The sequence below is a fragment of the Lepisosteus platostomus genome, chromosome 22, assembly GCF_059453375.1.
Source record: "Lepisosteus platostomus isolate fLepPlt1 chromosome 22, fLepPlt1.hap1, whole genome shotgun sequence".
Lineage (NCBI taxonomy): Eukaryota > Metazoa > Chordata > Actinopteri > Semionotiformes > Lepisosteidae > Lepisosteus > Lepisosteus platostomus.
The window spans coordinates 1,232,705-1,249,823 of record NC_142632.1 but is presented as its reverse complement, the minus strand read 5'-3'; the positions used below and the strand labels follow the sequence as shown (position 1 = coordinate 1,249,823).

The following is a 17,119-nucleotide window of genomic DNA, read 5'->3' as shown; positions in this document are numbered from 1 at the left end:
CGGGAAGTGGGACACAAACATGCTGCAATGCTTTCAAGACGTTAGGATTTGTTTGTGTAACATCCGAGAAGAGTACTTGTGGCTTGAATGTGAACTGTACGTGCCCGCCCCCTTTCCTCTGTAGTGCATGAGTTCCTCCCGGCATGCCCTTCGTCATTGTTCTGTCATCTTGTATTTAAAGGGTTGTATTTCTGCTGCTAAAAAGAAGCAACGGTTTTCTCACAACGCCCTTTGTTCCCAACGGAGCCCTTGTCTGTCATGAAATTCTTCAAAACCTCAAGCTAGAAGAAGAAGAAGACGACAAATATGAAGCGTTACCGCAACGACATGCCATGAGACGATCGATAACGATTTCCATAGGATCCCCGCGGTTGCCTGGCAACCGTCAGCTTTGCGCAGTGGCAGTATCGTAGCCTGTGAGGTTTAGCCGAGGCGCGATTATTGCTAGTTGAAAACTTTGCCCAATACCCCGCTTCCGCCGGTTTGCAATACAATCGGCGAAAGCAATTTTTGACAGTCTCGTCAGAGACTGAGCAAGGTGTTTAAAGACAGATTTGGTCATGGTGACATCATGGTAGATAGAAACGAGCTTGTTACGTCTCAACAGAAACGCTCTTTAGTTCTTTCAGCGTTATGCGGAGAACAGCGTCTGTCGAGATCACTTTTGAGTCAGCGCGAAACGCCGTGTGCTGTCAGTTTGATTTCATATTGCTCGTCGCGGCGCCCGGCTTTTGTCTGTCAAACGTTAGGTTGCGCTTCTTCATGCTGCATCGTCGGCATGAGTGGAGCTTTTTAAACGTCTGTACTTACTGTATATGGTATATATACAGTATATGGCTGGTCTCGGTACTTTAAAGAAAACATACACGAAAGATGGTTTCATTATAACCGGTATCGGTCTTGAGATATTTTTAACTTGATTTACAGAAGCGCGAAACGGTATGCCCAGGGCGTTTTAGTTTTCGTTTTGTTTTAATGCAGTGCAGTGGATTGATTAGAGATATCAAGTACATACAAGTCATTTTTTAAATGTTGTAGTTCGTCTTGTAAAAATGTTACAAGTACATAATCTGTCAACAATTACACAGGTTCTGTTTCCATATTGCGAATTTTGGTTACGTAATATTATTTTCTAATTTCACGTTGTGAATATATGATTTGGGCAAACAGAGCCGCAAAGAAGTACATTATGGGTTGTTGTTTTTTTTTTGCAGTTTTATCTAGAACAAGCGATGCTTAAACCTTTGTCTGATTCTTGTGAAACTATCCACACGACAGTTACCTAGGAGTTGACTTCAGTGATGTCACTGATGGGATGTTTCTAAAAATCCATCCACTGTAAAACGTCTTCTCCACTTGTCCTGCATATGTATTCGCTAATGAAGCTGTGTGTTCTGAGCCTGGATCTCTACATTTCTGTATGAACCAGCTTAGAGGGCTAAAGACAGCTTGTGTTTAAATTGAGTGTAAGGTAATTTATGCTTCTAAACTCATGGTCAGCATTTATTATTGTACTGTGCTGTAAACTTCTTCTGTGCCTAATTACATTATTTTATAGCTTTATCAAATTTGTACATTGTCGATAATGTTTCTGTAGTTTTCAGCCCTCAGCATGCGACTGGTGGTGCTGTGGGTTAGGTTCCTGACTTCCATGTCACATGGTCTGTGATTGAATCCCATGGAACTATGACTTTATTTTTTAACAAACATTTCTTTGAAAAAATTAAACGTTTCCCTGGGTCAGAGATTAAATAAAACCTCACTCGCACCAAACAAATTTATATTTCTAAATATCACAACATGATCGAATTTAAGTCTTTTTAATAACAATGAATAGTCACTTATGCGTTACAAAATAAACATTTATATTGATTTGAATCACGTTTTGATTTAAATCGTAAACGCGTGTTTAAATATATGTGTTTAAAGGCGATATACTGTATAAAAGCGCTGATTCTTATGGAATGTGTTCCGCCAGGGATTCAAAATTTTTTATTTTTTTTAATCGCGTATCTAAGGAAAATTGCAGTATAACTTTGTTCATGCACATCATTATACAGTATCTCATTTTATATTTCTATAAAAAAAAATCGTTTGCCCAGCCACTATTGTTGTTATTGTTTTTATCCTGTAAAGCGCTTTGAGGAGCACAGCTTTCTCACCACTTAGATTACTTTTTGACACCATCCTTACACAAAGCAGAAACTGATTGTATTTTCCGATGACATACAAGTGAAAAGATTACAGATTTTAATCGTCTTTTTTCTGAACCAGGGAAAATCTGATCATGTTTCTCTATAACAATAATAAAAAACTTTATTTTACATATCACCTTTAAAAGTGGCATCTCAAAACAATACAGTAGATGTAAACCACAGATTACAAAGTAAATACCCAGACAAACGCAAACGCGTTTTTAATAAAATGCTTTCATTCATTCAACAGAGAGAGAGCGTAAAACCTGGGTGTAACAGCTGTTCCTTTTTCTGATCACTCGCTCTCTGGATAAATGTCTCGCCTGTCCAGTTCTTTGTTTTCCTAATTTGCCAATTATGCCTGCTGTGATCCACTCCTACCCTCACACCTAAAGAAGACTATTTTAAATTTCTTTGCGCATAAATTTTATTGCACATAAAGGTGATATGTAAAATAATGTTTTTTTTTATTGTTGTTATAGAGAAACATGATCAGATTTTCCCTGGTTCTTCCTCTGCGTGCAGTAGTTACAAAGTTGAACGTCTTTACACGATCTGCTGCAGTTTTCAGTGGGCAGGCTTTGTCAGATGGCTTGGAAAAACGCACTGTGTTTCGGCTCGGGAAACATCATGAGCAGTGTCCTGCATGTTTTCTGTGTATAGCTGTCTTTTAACGCATACAGAATTCATTCGAAATCATTGATTTCTCCAATTAACAAGGGTCCCTTTTTGAACCTGCCAGAAGCATTCCTTCAATGTAACAGATTTACTCCGGGGAAAGGCAGCAAGACATTGAGAGTAGCTCAAGCTTTCAGCACCCGTATCGGACTGCATGTTTGCAGACACCGCTCAGAATCCCCTGTAAGATTCTCTTTCAATTCCGTTTTGCAGTGCTTTAGCTCTTTCAAAAGGCTTCGCTTTGCTAGTCACAATCCAAGGCTCATGACAGCATTTGAAAACATTTTTCTGCTTGGAAGGCAGCTATGCTCACCACTATACCACCAACGCACGCCCACAGGAGGCCTGCAGGACACCACCAGAGAATGCTCACGATTTCGGAAGCTGTCTCCGGGACGTGCTGATTCCACACATCCTGAATAAATCATGATATTGTTATTTGCTGTAGCTAGACGTTCAAATGAGTTTCATGGCCAGATGGACTGTTTCCTCCAGCGGTATAGTATTGCAGTGAGACAGCACGATGCCTGCAAGACTATGTCACGCTACACGCCACAGATTGTGTTTGTCCGTTCGTGTCAGTCGTCCTGCAGCCACGGGAAGTGGGACACAAACATGCTGCAATGCTTTCAGGACGTTAGGATTTGTTTGTGCAACATCCGAGAAGAGTACTTGTGGCTTGAATGTGAACTGTACGTGCCCACCCCCTTTCCTCTGTAGTGCATGAGTTCCTCCCGGCATGCCCTTCGTCATTGTTCTGTCATCTTGTATTTAAAGGGTTGTATTTCTGCTGCTAAAAAGAAGCAACGGTTTTCTCACAACGCCCTTTGTTCCCAACGGAGCCCTTGTCTGTCATGAAATTCTTCAAAACCTCAAGCTAGAAGAAGAAGAAGACGACAAATATGAAGCGTTACCGCAACGACATGCCATGAGACGATCGATAACGATTTCCATAGGATCCCCGCGGTTGCCTGGCAACCGTCAGCTTTGCGCAGTGGCAGTATCGTAGCCTGTGAGGTTTAGCCGAGGCGCGATTATTGCTAGTTGAAAACTTTTCCCAATACCCCGCTTCCGCCGGTTTGCAATACAATCGGCGAAAGCAATTTTTGACAGTCTCGTCAGAGACTGAGCAAGGTGTTTAAAGACAGATTTGGTCATGGTGACATCATGGTAGAAAGAAACGAGCTTGTTACGTCTCAACAGAAACGCTCTTTAGCTCTTTCAGCGTTATGCAGAGAACAGCGTCTGTCGAGATCACTTTTGAGTCAGCGCGAAACGCCGTGTGCTGTCAGTTTGATTTCATATTGCTCGTAGCGGCACCCGGCTTTTGTCTGTCAGACGTTAGGTTGCGCTTCTTCATGCTGCATCGTCGGCATGAGTGGAGCTTTTTAAACGTCTGTACTTACTGCGCCCCATAAGAAATGGTTTGTCCCCGTTCAAAAGAGATTGTGCGATGTCCTGCAGCGTTCACAAAGCAAACCTTTGACAGTTTTAAAAGAGGAATTTATTCTGCTTCCTGTGCGTGCAGTAGTTACAAAGTTGAACGTCTTTACACGATCTGCTGCAGTTTTCTGTGGGCGGGCTTTGTCAGATGGCTTGGAAAAACGCACTGAGACATCATGAGCAGTGTCCTGCATGTTTTCTGTGTATAGCTGTCTTTTAACGCATACAGAATTCATTCGAAATCATTGATTTCTCCAATTAACAAGGGTCCCTTTTTGAACCTGCCAGAAGCATTCTTTCAATGTAACAGATTTACTCCAGGGAAAGGCAGCATGACATTGAGAGTAGCTCAAGCTTTCAGCACCCGTATCGGACTGCGTGTATGCAGACACCGCTCAGAATCCCCTGTAAGATTCTCCTTCAATTCCGTTTTGCATTCCGTTTTTCAAAAGGCTGCGCTTTGCTAGTCCAAGGCTCATGACAGCATTTGGAACCAATCGCCACTGCGTTGGACGGGAATCGAACCCGGGTCAACTGCTTGGAAGGCAGCTATGCTCACCACTATACCACCAACGCACGCCCACAGGCGCCCTGCAGGACACCACCAGAGAATGCTCACGATTTCGGAAGCTGTCTCCGGGACGTGCTGATTCCACAAATCCTGAATAAATCATGATATTGTTAGTTGCTGTAGCTAGACGTTCAAATGAGTTTCATGGCCAGATGGACTGTTTCCTCCAGCGGTATAGTATTGCAGTGAGACAGCACGATGCCTGCAAGACTATGTCACGCTAAACGCTACAGATTGTGTTTGTGTTGGACAGTTGGACCCTACAGCTGGACCCTCGTCGACAACCTGAATAGCTTATTCAGAAGCAGTGCTGGACCGGGAACGAACCAGCTTCTTCCCAGGCACAAGAGTGACTTGTGAGGACTCGCGGTCACACTCTGTGCATAGAGACTTTCTACCAGCCAGCCGGACTGCTGGTAGATCCCCTCGGAGCAACGACTGCCCTGCGCGCTGCAGTCAGATTCCTCCGCTCGTCCTACTCCGAGCTGCACCTTGACTGGTTGGCCGGTAGCCAGAGGATGCCGGGACAACGCCCATTGGACATCCGCTGGAACAGAAGCTGCAACAGAGCCTGTCAGCTGGTTTGGTGTTCGTGCCGGGAAATTCCAAATCCATACACAGTGGATAAGTAAACCCCATGTTCTACATTGTGTCTCGAGAATTCAATTGTACCTCAACACAAGTTGTTATCAATTTAATTCATGAGTAATGTATTTACTTCCGAGTTTAGAGTAACAGTGGGTAATAACACTGATTAGCGATTTGGTAACCGAACGATATATATTGACATATATTCTCTGTTGTGTATCTCTTTGTGTTTGCATCTCTTCGGGATTATATACCTTGTATATTGATAACCCTCACAGTAAGGTCTGCCACTCGTATCCAGGCAGACTAGTATATGTTTGGTGCACAATTTATATTAATAAATGTATCTAGTGTATTGAACCCCTGTGTGTGCGTTGTTAGTTGTTCTGACGATTGATTTTCTAAAAGCCCCAACTAACAACCTCGTGATTACTGCTACAATAAATAATTGTCTCAGTAAACCCATCAAACCATTACATTTAATGGCGTCCCTGGGTGGGCGAGTTTAGAATGAAATGAGAATCAGTCGCACAGAATAACTGATGTTGCTGTGAGTTCAAGTTCAGCACAGCACCGCGGCTTCTATACGCGAATACCGGGTGTGCTGATAACTGCGTAAAGAAATCCCCCTGTTTTCTAGCGTTTAGTGTAACGTGTGCTGATTGGAAATCCATCTGCTCGGGTGTCTAGATTCCATACTGTATTTTGGAAAAAGAAAAAAAAAAGTAATACTCTTAAAGTTTCTCTGACGTGTAGCGGTGAGGCTTATTAATAGAAAGAATTAAGTGTTCTGAGCCTTCCCAAATGAGGCCCCATTTCTCTGTTCATCTCTGTGGTGCAGCCACAGAGAAACTATTCATGCAAGATGTTTTCTTTTGATAAGGACAGCTCCCAAAGGGGGATGCACTTAGCTAAGCCTGGCTATCATGATCAATGGTCATCCATTGGCGCCTATCTGTCTAGGGAGTGCCAGTTGGACATCTGGACTGCATTACTAAGTGTCAGGAGTAAGTGACTCATATCTCACCTTGATCAACCAATCAGGGACTGGTAGGGCCGAGTAACCCACATGGGACTCTGATGCCCATGGAACTTTCAGCCAATCAATGAGCTGAAGTTCCTCCAGGTAAAAACAGGCAACACAGAGAGCCTGGAGATTCAGATTCAGAAGGGAAGATTCAACAAGATTCAGATTCAGATTCAGATTCAACAATTCTAAAGGGAATTCAAAGGAGAATCCCAAGGGCAGGACATTCTCGCAGCGCGCCTCCTGACCATCCTGAGACTCAGCCCGGACAACCATGGAACGGCCAGTATGTCCGAGTGCCAGAACCTTCCTTTGTTCTAAGAGTCTAGAGTGGAGGTTGCCAGAGAGTAACCAGCAGCAGGCCTTGTGAACAGGTCGGAACTGTGGACAGCTGAATCACTATTCAGAACTAGCTCTTCATCAGGAACGAACCGGTCCTCTTCCTGACTTGCTGGGACCCACAGTCATCTTTTCTCCTGTGCACAAACTTTGCTAGTTAAAGCCAACAGTGAGCATCAGCAGCGCACCGTCGCAAGCCGCACAGCACAGCCTGCCACGGAGCCAGAGAGCGCGGATTGGACAGCAACAGCCTGCAACTGTTTCTTTGAGTCCGCAGGAGATCTGAATCCCCAAAGATTGGATGAGTATTCAACTTCAATGCATTACAGCTCGAGAATTCAATTGTTATCCCAACCAGTTGATATCAATTTAATTCCTAAGAGTTATGTACTTGTTTTGAGTATCTAATGTAGAAGTTGTAACCAAGTTCATTTATGAAACGGTCTTAATGAATGATATACTGAACGTATGTCCTCTTGATATGTGTAACACTTTGTAACTGATTGAATATATACCTTTTGTATTCTGATAACCCTCTCGATAAGATCTGTTAGGTTTATATGCATATTCTATGTATTAATAAATGTATCCTCGTGTATTAGTACCTGTGTGTGTGCGTTGTTTGAGTTATATCGCATGGTTGGATTCTAAAGCCATCAAAAGAATCAACTTTGTGATTTACTGCTACAATTAATAATTGTCTCAGTAAATGCCCAAACCCTACAGAACTGGTGCCTTCAGAGAGCCACTATGATTACATATTTGGCGTCCCTGAACCGGTTTTCCCTACAAACGTAATGACAATGGCTGCTAAAATGTCTGAAGTGGAGTCGCTTATAAGTACTATTTCTAGCGACGACAATCCTGGTTACTGGAGTGGTATCGAAAAGTTGAACTTTGATGATATTGAGAAGCTGCAAGTAGATTTAGTAGCTAAGGTAGCGAACCAGCTTAACACAGGAGGGTCTGTGAAAGCAGTTCTGGTCCTATCGAGTTTCACCTTAAATCTAGCTAAACAGCTGGAACTCTCTTTGTCCGAGCTGACAAAGTTTCAAAAGCTTCAGGGAACGCTAGAAAGATATAAGGCGGAGCGAGTTGAGTTGTTGGATATAATCAGAGAAAAGAGAGTGAAAAATGAGGAAAGTGAAGACTGACTCAGGGAAGTTTTAGGTAAATTAGATGACTTGTCTGCTAGAGAAACTGCGGCTGAGGTAGCTAGGAGAGACCTGGAAGCGAGCTTGAAAGAAAAAGAAAAAGAAATTGAGAGTTTAAATGAGCTCAGCCAGGAAAGGCAAAAGGAGTCAGATGCTGCCGTACTGGAAGCAAAATAGACTAGATCCCACTTGCATGCCAGCCCACCTAGCAGCCCGGAGCAATCACCCAGCGCGCCGGGAGGAGGTTTCTCCCAGCCAGGGTCTGTGGTCGGATCGGCATGGGGGAGATCGCCGAGTCCTGCGCGAAACGCAAGGGCGAGTCAGTTCAGGCATAGACCCCCTGCTCCTGATCACGGCCGTCTCCCTGCCCGCGGAGAAACTGTAAAAATTAACCTCCACTCCCTGAGGCAGTTAGCCAAAGATGTAGAAAGGTTTGACCCGTCAGTGTCAGGGAATAATGTGGAGACCTACATCGATGAGCTGAGATATACTTTGCAGTTTATGCTCGAAGCGTCCGAACAGGAAAAGGCTATGTTAGTAAGGAAAACTACCAGCCGAGCGGTCCACGAGTGGATGTCTAGACAAGGACCGGAGGTCTGTAATAGCTTTGAGGAGCTGTGTCAGGCAATGATCGGAGAATTTTCGGCTTTTATCGATCCCATAGCTGCCGTGGCCGCTGTGCACCATATTAAGCACGAAAAAGCTGAAGCCCCTCGCGACTATTATCAGAGGCTTAGGCGCACTTATTTTGCAGGGCGGAATGAAGAGGGTTGCGAAGAGAACGTGAATTTCAAAGGTTTATTCATTGCTAATCTGCATCCCTCAGTCAGGAAAATGATTGTGATGCACACTGATGCAAAAGCGATGAAAATGTCTGACATTAGAAGGTTGGCTCAAAAAGCCTGGGGAGCTGAAGTCTCTGCTTCCTCAGAGCGAAAACCTGCTAAAACGGCCGTGTTCGCCACTAAAGCCACGACTCGCCTCAGCTCGAGGCAGCTGAGGTTCCTGAGCTCGCTAAGCCCCGGCGCAAAATAGGCAGGCAGGACCGCACTAAGCGTCAGAGCCGCCGTGAGCGCTACGGGAAAGGCAAGGGCTCAGGCAGAGCCTATCATAAGACTGGACGAAGGGAGTCAACTGCAGCCCGCCTGGCCAGGCTTGAACAAGCCCTGCCTGAGAGATCAGGACAGGGTAAACCTTCCGCACCGAATGCCGGAAGTGTGAATGAGCTTAGGGGGACCACGCCCCTTCTCACTGGAGGAGGCGGGGATCCGTCCCAAGCCCCTCCCTCAGTCTATCTGATTGGGTGGGAGGGTTCCTGCCTGGAAGAAGGCTGTGACTCTGAGTTGGGCGCTGACCCCGCCCCTGAAGTCAAAGAAAAGGCAGGCTTCCTACAATTCTTAGGGAATCTCAGCCAGAAAGGCAAAGCAAGGCGTATTTATATCAAGGTTTCTCTTGAAAACGTCTTAGATAGAGAAGCACTGATTGACACTGGGGCTGAAATTAGTTTGATGTCAGCCGATCTACTCAGCGAGCTCAAACGAGTAGCGAAAGGAAAAGGCATCAGACTTAAGGTAGAACCGTGTAAGATAGATATTTCCAGCTATACCCAGGATCATGCCAGGATCACACACCGAGTGTGGGTGGCACTTAGGTTCGGGCCAATGAACGTGGTGCATCCTGTTTACATCTCTAGGTTTACAACAGAGCCACTACTCATTGGCCAAGACCTGCTTGACAGGCTGGAGCCTCTGGTGGACTGCCAGCGTGGAAAATTGTGGGCTCAGGTCAAAAACCCTAAGCCTGTTGCACAGCAAAAAGGGGGATTCAGTGGTTATGCTGTGATCACACAGTGCCCACTGAACACTATAGCTGAGTTGGAGGTTCCTCCTGGTTCCTCTGGACGAGAATAAATGTCTCTTCTTGCTTTCCAAAACTACAGGGAAGTCCTGCCCAGGCCAGCACTCCCACGGTCTCCCAACTACAGGAGCAGTGCTCCAAGCAGCTGCTTGACCCGCCAGGTAAAGCACACCCCCTTTTCATCCCTGAAGAAGAGTGGATCTCCCTGTCCGGTAATGAATGGGAGTCCTTTCTGTGCACCCTGGTACCTCAGGGGGTCCAGGACTACCACCCCATGGTGGTGGGAGGGGGTCCAGGTGGCAGAAGTGCAGGTTGATGATGTAATTCTTAGCCTCAGCTCTGAGAAGTCCATAATCAGTGAAGGTCTGTTCGAGGACCTGTCGTGAAGCTGTCAGGTGACCCTGGTGACGCAGTCACAGGTTCTGTGGTGGGCACCCCCATCTCATAGGTCCATTTGGAGCAAAGGAAGCTGTGTAGCTTCCATCTCCATAGGAAAAAGGAAGTTTGCTCACTACTTCCTATTGGAAGTACCTATTGGTTCGACTGGGCGCCCAGCTGGACACAGTAAACAGTGTGCTGTGGACACGGGTGGACCCAGATGCCCACTTTCTAAGCAGTGACCCCGAGAACATTCGGTCAGGTCAGACGATTCCTCAGGCCTGCCAGGTAGTAAACGAATCGGACCTGATCGTTCCTGCGTCAACAGCAGGGTTTCCAGTACGCCTTGTCCTAAAGAAGGGACAGAGAATGGACGCTGAGATGGTTTTCTTCCAACCATCAGCTCAGTTTATCAGACTGAACCTAGCAGTCTGTTGTACCCCCAGACTGGAACGGAATGGCCGAGCCACCTGCCTGTTGGTGCAGAACATAGCAAAACAAGATGTCAAAATCCCTGCTCGCACTGACATGGGACTGGTAATTGACAATGGTTTCTATGATTTCGAACTAGCCATCCCAGTACTGGGGCAGCTCCCTGGTCCCTTGGCCAGGGAGGGGGGAACCGAGCAGGTGTACTACACCTACCCCCGGCGGATGATTGCAATTATGCCAATAGAGGGATTCTGCAACCAGGAGGTGTGCAGGGTGGACCTTAGCGATAAGGATGAGATGGTTGTGTACACAGTACACGCAGGTGTTCCGATGGACCACTCAGCCGAGAGTACGACCCGGGATACCGCCATGCCGTCAAAAGCGGGGTTCCTAGAGCAGGTACAGGAACAGGTTGGCAAGGCAGATGCCCTGGAAACGGAAAGCCAGCGTCAGCAGCTGCGTCAGAATTTCCAGGATTTCCGGGAAGTGTTTGCACGGGACGCCTATGACTGCGGGGTGACGGATTTGAACACAGTGCGCATTCCAACGGCCCCTGGCGCCCGCCCAACCTATGTCAGGCAGTATCGCATTCCCCTCACGGCATACGAGTCCATAAAGCAGACGTTGGATGCTCTACTAGAGCGTCAGATCATAAGGGAGTGTAACTCCACTTATAACTCCCCACTGTGGCCGGTGCTGAAACCCAATGGTAAATGGCGTCTGACCATTGACTACATTGACCATTGCAGCTGAATAAACAGGTTTCTTTGTCACGATGGCCAATGATCTACCTAGATCAGGAGTTATTCAAGGTGACAACAGCGAAATATTTCACCACAGTGGATGTGGCCAATGGGTTCTGGACCCTTAAGGTAGAACCAACAGACCAGTACAAACTGGCCTTTTCCTTTGGAAACAGGCAGTTCACCTGGAATCGATGCCCCTTTGGGTATTCCAACTCCCCAGCGGAGTTCAACATATTTCTGCACAAAGCCATGAGTGATGCAGCCAGGGGCAACCTGGTCTATGTGGACGATATTCTGATGAGGAGTCAGACCTGGGAAGAACACATGGCCGAGATCAGGCATGTGTTGACCCAGCTCTCCTGTGCAGGGGCCAAACTGTCCCTGGCTAAGGGACAGTGGTGTAGGACCCAAGTGGAGTATGTGGGACTGTTGGTTGGAGCCCAAGGCATACAGCCACAGTCCAGCAGAGTCCAAGCTATCCAGAATATGAAGTCGCCCACTAACCTGTCTGAACTGCGCAGCTTTCTGGGAGTATGTAATTATTCCCAGCAGTTCATTGAGGATTACGCTGAAATAGCAAGGCCCCTCCACAAGCTGTTGCAGAAAGACGTGCCCTTTGAGTGGGGGCCTTCCCCAGAACAGGCTGTGATGGAGCTGAAGCGCAGACTCGGTAGTGCGCCGAGCTTGGCCTACCCTGACAAAAATAAGGTCTTCTACCTTGAAGCAGGGTTCTCAGAGCACTGCCTTGGGGCTGCTCTGAGTCAGGAATATAACCAAGAGCGAAGGGTGGTGGCATATGCCAGTCGAGCCCTGAGCCCAGTGGAGCAAAAGTTCTTGGACTGCGAGAAGGCCCTGTTGTCTACGGTCTGGTCGGTAGAACACTTCCGTAGTTATGTTGGGGGACAAAAGATCATCATCGAAACCTGCCACCAACCTGTGACATTCCTGCATAGCCAGAGACTGAAAGCGGGCAGGGTGTCAAATAGCAGGATTGTGGCATGAATGATGGCCCTACAAGGCTATGAGATAGAGGTACGTTATGCACAGAGCAAGAAAATGTACCTGGGACAGGGCCTGACTTTGGGCCAAGTGTGTCACGACTGTGACACTGACATGGAAGCTCCAGAAACAATTCCCGCTGCTGAGCTACCGAACAATCATCGGTACTACGATGAGAACGTGGGCCAGGGCTTACCCATGGCCTATGTTGACGGTTGCTCTTTTCGCCACGAACAGCAGGTGCTAGCAGGGGTAGGAGTAGTCTGGCAAGACAATACTCCCTGTGGGCCGACCCGCTATAAGCTAGGACCAAAGACTAGTCAGTATGCGGACGTAGCTGGGGTGCTGATCACCCTCCAGCAGGCCCTGACACATGGCCTTAAACAGTTTGTCATCTGTAGTGACTCGAACTACGCCCGACATAGCTTCGTGTCTCACGTTCCGTATTGGAAGGGTAACGGCATGAAAAATGCCCGGGGCAAGGAAGTAAAGAACAAAGAGTTGTTCCTGGCCAGTGACAAGCTCACGACCGAGGCTGGAATGATGGTTTACTGGAGGAAGGTGAAGGGACACTCCCAGGTGAAGGGACCCGACAAAGACGGGAATGATGAGGCCGACCGGTTGGCCAAATCTGGTGCTTTAGAGGGTGAACCCTGGCAGTTCCAGCAGGAATGGCTACCCCCAGAATTCGTGGCTGAGGTCAAGGCGGTCACCCGAAGCAGGGCTAGACAGGATGTCGGAGCTGACCCTCAATCTGTAGTGCTTGGGTCACAGGGTTTTAACACCGATCTTGCGGAAATGCAGAAACAGGACCCAGCAATTGGGCAAATGTATCAGCATATCACTGACCCAGTGCGTCAACCTCTTTCGGAGCAGGTGCTGAGCCAGTCTCTGGAGCTGAAGGAGCTGGCAGAGGTGAAAGACAACCTAAAAATTATAAAGGGGTTGTTGGTTTGTGTACCAGTTGCACAAGGTGTCCCAAAGTGGGTAGTTCCCCACTGTCATCGGGGGGTCATGATCCAACACGCTCATGACGAACCCTGTGGGGGTCACCGGGGAATCAAGGCTACATACGACACTATCCAGCAGGTGGCATTCTGGCCTCACATGGGCCAAGACATCGCCGCGTATGTAAAGGGGTGTCTGACGTGTAGCCAGTTCCAACCATCACGGCCCTTGCACCGTGCACCACTCCAGAAAAAGGGCATGACATTCACCTGGTCCAATCTTCAAATGGATTGGGTGGGGCCGCTGGTGAGGTCATCCAGAGGGAACAAATATTTCCTCACTGTTACGTGTGCATTCACAAAATGGATTGAGTGCCTCCCAGCACCCAACGACACGGCAGAGACAACTGCAGTGCTGTTGGTGAACCATGTGTTCAGTCGATGGGGATTCCCCCTGACCGTGGTCTCGGATCGGGGAACCCATTTCACAGCTACAGTAATGGCAACCCTGTGGAATATGCTTGGGGTCAAGACCCAGTTGCATATCTCCTACCACCCTCAATCCTCGGGCCAGGCAGAAAGGGCAAACCGAACGGTGGTTAGTATGCTCAAAAAGTTTGTCTCCAACAGCAGTAGGGACTGAGACATTAAGCTGCTCCTGGTTCTGATGGCCATCCGAGGTACGCCCCATTGCTCTACGGGGGTCCCACCTTTTGAGATGATGACAGGTCGGAAGATGACTCTTCCCCTACACTGTCTTTATGGGGTGGAGGACCTGAGCACGACGGGGGCTGCTACGGCCCATCAGTATGTGTCAGACCTGCGAGCACATCTGCAGGCAACCTTTGCTTTTGCCCAGAACAATCTGGGAAGTAGTGCAGAGGGTAGGAAAGTATACTATGACCGAAAGGCAGTTAACCAGGAACTCCAAGTAGGAGACAAGGTCCTGTACTTCCAATTTGCCAAACCCACAGGGGTGGCCCGGAAGTTCTTACCCAGTTGGACAGGACCCCACGAGATTGTCGATAAGGTATCACCGGTAGCTTATCGAATTCAGATTGAGAAGGGAAGGCAATCTCTGGTCTACAAGTGGGTGCATCGCAACCACCCCCGGTTGTATCGCCCACCTCAAATGGCGCCGGAGAACACAGAATAGGGTTAAACGTCCAAACCCGATCAAAGAGGGGGGTGCCCCTTTGTAGCTGCAGGTAGTTAGGTACTGTACTGTAGGTCCTGCTAGGAAAATATATTCAAAATTATAGTGGAACTGTACCATGTGCCTCATCTATGTTCCAGAATGGGAATCCTAAAACTGCCACGGCTGGTCCTGACAGTACTGTGGATCGCCTCGACACAGCCCCTTGAAGTTGTGGAACCTGGTCCTCCTACCGGCATAGTCCTGCAGGAAACCATAGTCCTCTCCATGGAAATCTTTATGGTACAATCTTTTTTTTTTCTTATAAAATATACTTTATTCCGAAAAAAAACACATCTCAAAGGGAAACATCTCACACGATAACACTCCACAAAATTAAAACATCGGCGGAACGGCGGTGATTGTCCGTTACCAATCCTTGCAAGGGTGGGCGGATTTGCGCTATTATGAGAGTCCCTCCAAACCCTACCGCTTGCTGTAAACCATTAATCCCTGTACAGGGTCCATAGGCCTTTCCAGTGCTCCTTTGCCGTGGGGAAACCCCATTTAGCAACGTCGTGCTTCATCCTCCTCCTGAGGTCCGCCAGGATCCTCTCTTCCAGCTCCCTCGCTCCCCACTTGTTGTTGTGCCGGATGAGATTGTTTCTCGCGTCCCACAGGCCTTTCTTTGTGAGGGACAGCAGCAGCCACATCAGGAACTGCGTCCCCCTGTCCAGTCCGGTAGGTGCCAGCCCCAGCAGAATGTACTGGTAGCTGAGCACCGCATTCGTTTCCAGGAGTTGCATTATGTTGTCCATTCTGCCCCACACCGCCTTGGCGAAGGGGCAGCTCCTTCACTTTATTAAGATACTGAAGAAAGATGTGGAGATGGGGGTTTGAATTTAATCCTTTCTGTAGGGGGTTTAGACTTTCAAGTCACAAACTGGGGTTTATGGCAGGAAAGGGGGGTTAACTGATAAGGATTGCAGATGCAAGCTAGGAACCCCCCTGGGTGTAATGTTAAACTGACCATTTGTCCAGAACATCGTAAACTGGCCAAATACCATGAACCCCCCTCTTTACCATCAGACCGAGTGACGTCAGAAACGGAGAAGAAAACACTATATAACCCAAAGGTTTGTAACAGTACGGGGAACAATACTTCGGTTTTGTTGTTTCTTGCGGGAAACAAGACTTCGGCTTTATTGTTCCTTGCATGCAATAAACTCATCTGTTTTACTTCATCTCGGGATCAAGAACCTTATTTCTTCTGTTACAACAAATTTGGCGTAGTCGGCGGATGCTCCAGAAGGCGCAGAACTTCCCATCGGCAGGAGAGACGGTCAGCGCGCACATAACTAAGAGGTAAGGACTCCTCTTTTATTTAAAAGTCCCGACTCTCTCTGACCGATTGGGAAATCTCTGCTCCCTGCGAGAATCGCCCGAGATGATGGAGTAAACGTGAGTTTCTGAATTCCTCTGGCCCGGGGAAGACACCGGTAAGCCGTGAGCCGCAGGCGATGAGCCCGGAGCTGAACGGGCCCCACTGGCTCGTTTGTAAGGCCAGGTGCATTGCAAACCACGACCGGCAGCGCAGAGGCTTTGAAGGCGGCCTGGGCTCCTGTAGCTGTGCAGCCACGCTCTCTGGTTTCTTTTCATTTTGTACAAATCTTTCGCCTTTTACTAAAGATTCCCGCGGAGAGAAGCATGAATGAGTTCTATGCAATATTTGTGCTTCTCTGCTTTCGGGTGGGGCGCAGCTGGGCTGGTCAAAGAGAGAAAACAAAAACGTTCGCAATCACTCTTGTTATGGCGATTGTGGCCGTCTGCTACGCGAGTCCTCGGTCTCCGGCTGTCTGATTGGCGCTCTTTTCTTTGGGGGGCGGGAAGTGTCCGGCCGCAGGGGTTCTTGGGACCTCGCTTAGCATAGCGGCTTCCCAGAGTGCGTCGTTTCCGGCACAGTGTGGCTGGGTGTTTTCCGACTTATCGCACGGATTGGGCACGGCCGCAAGCTGAGAGCCGCAGGCGATGAGCCCGGAGCTGAACGGGCCCCACTGGCTCGTTTGTAAGGCCAGGTGTATTGCCAACCACGACCGGCAGGGCAGAGGCCTTGAAGGCGGCCTGGGCTCCTGCAGCTGTGCAGCCACGCACTCTGGTTTCTCTTCATCTCGTACAAATCTTTTGCCTTTTACTAAAGATTTCCATGGAGAGGCGCATGAATGAGTTCCATACAATTTTTGTGCTTCCCTGCCTTCGGGTGGGGCGCAGCTGGGCTGGTCGCTGGGCTGGTCAAAGAGAGAAAACAAAACCGCTCACAATCGCTCTTACAATGCAGTAAGTAGCACAGGCTACTTAAACACATGAATGCAAAACAGCATTTTTCAGCTGATTTAAAATGTATCTAAAGGATAAGCATTATTGAAGACCATCAATTACCAAGAGCTTTTGTCAAAGGTTTTGGTGGTCATTTTGAATGACCACAGAGCGCTGTGACCTCGTTTTTACATCTCATCCAAAAGACAGCGCCCTTTTACAACACAGCATCTCCGTCACTATACTGGGGCATTGGGACCCGCACAGACCTCAGGGTAAGCGCCCCCCCGCCGGTACCATTAACACCGCTTCCAGCT

General features: G+C 47.9%; 5 non-coding genes across 5 annotated transcripts; 4 read left to right on the top strand and 1 right to left on the bottom strand.

Moving 5' to 3' along the window:
- Positions 1-387: 387 nt before the first annotated feature.
- LOC148642681 (U4 spliceosomal RNA) lies at positions 388-529 on the top strand. The gene has a single exon (XR_015929417.1). It is a non-coding gene; the product is annotated as a U4 spliceosomal RNA (small nuclear RNA).
- Positions 530-3,856: 3,327 nt separating this feature from the next.
- LOC148642680 (U4 spliceosomal RNA) lies at positions 3,857-3,998 on the top strand. The gene has a single exon (XR_015929401.1). It is a non-coding gene; the product is annotated as a U4 spliceosomal RNA (small nuclear RNA).
- Positions 3,999-4,820: 822 nt separating this feature from the next.
- trnag-ucc (transfer RNA glycine (anticodon UCC)) lies at positions 4,821-4,892 on the bottom strand. Its single transcript has one exon. It is a non-coding gene; the product is annotated as a tRNA-Gly (tRNA).
- An 11,236-nt stretch (positions 4,893-16,128) lies between these two features.
- On the top strand, positions 16,129-16,245 carry LOC148642678 (U5 spliceosomal RNA). Its single transcript, XR_015929374.1, has one exon. It is a non-coding gene; the product is annotated as a U5 spliceosomal RNA (small nuclear RNA).
- A 391-nt stretch (positions 16,246-16,636) lies between these two features.
- Positions 16,637-16,753, top strand: LOC148642677 (U5 spliceosomal RNA). Its single transcript, XR_015929304.1, has one exon. It is a non-coding gene; the product is annotated as a U5 spliceosomal RNA (small nuclear RNA).
- Positions 16,754-17,119: the final 366 nt, after the last annotated feature.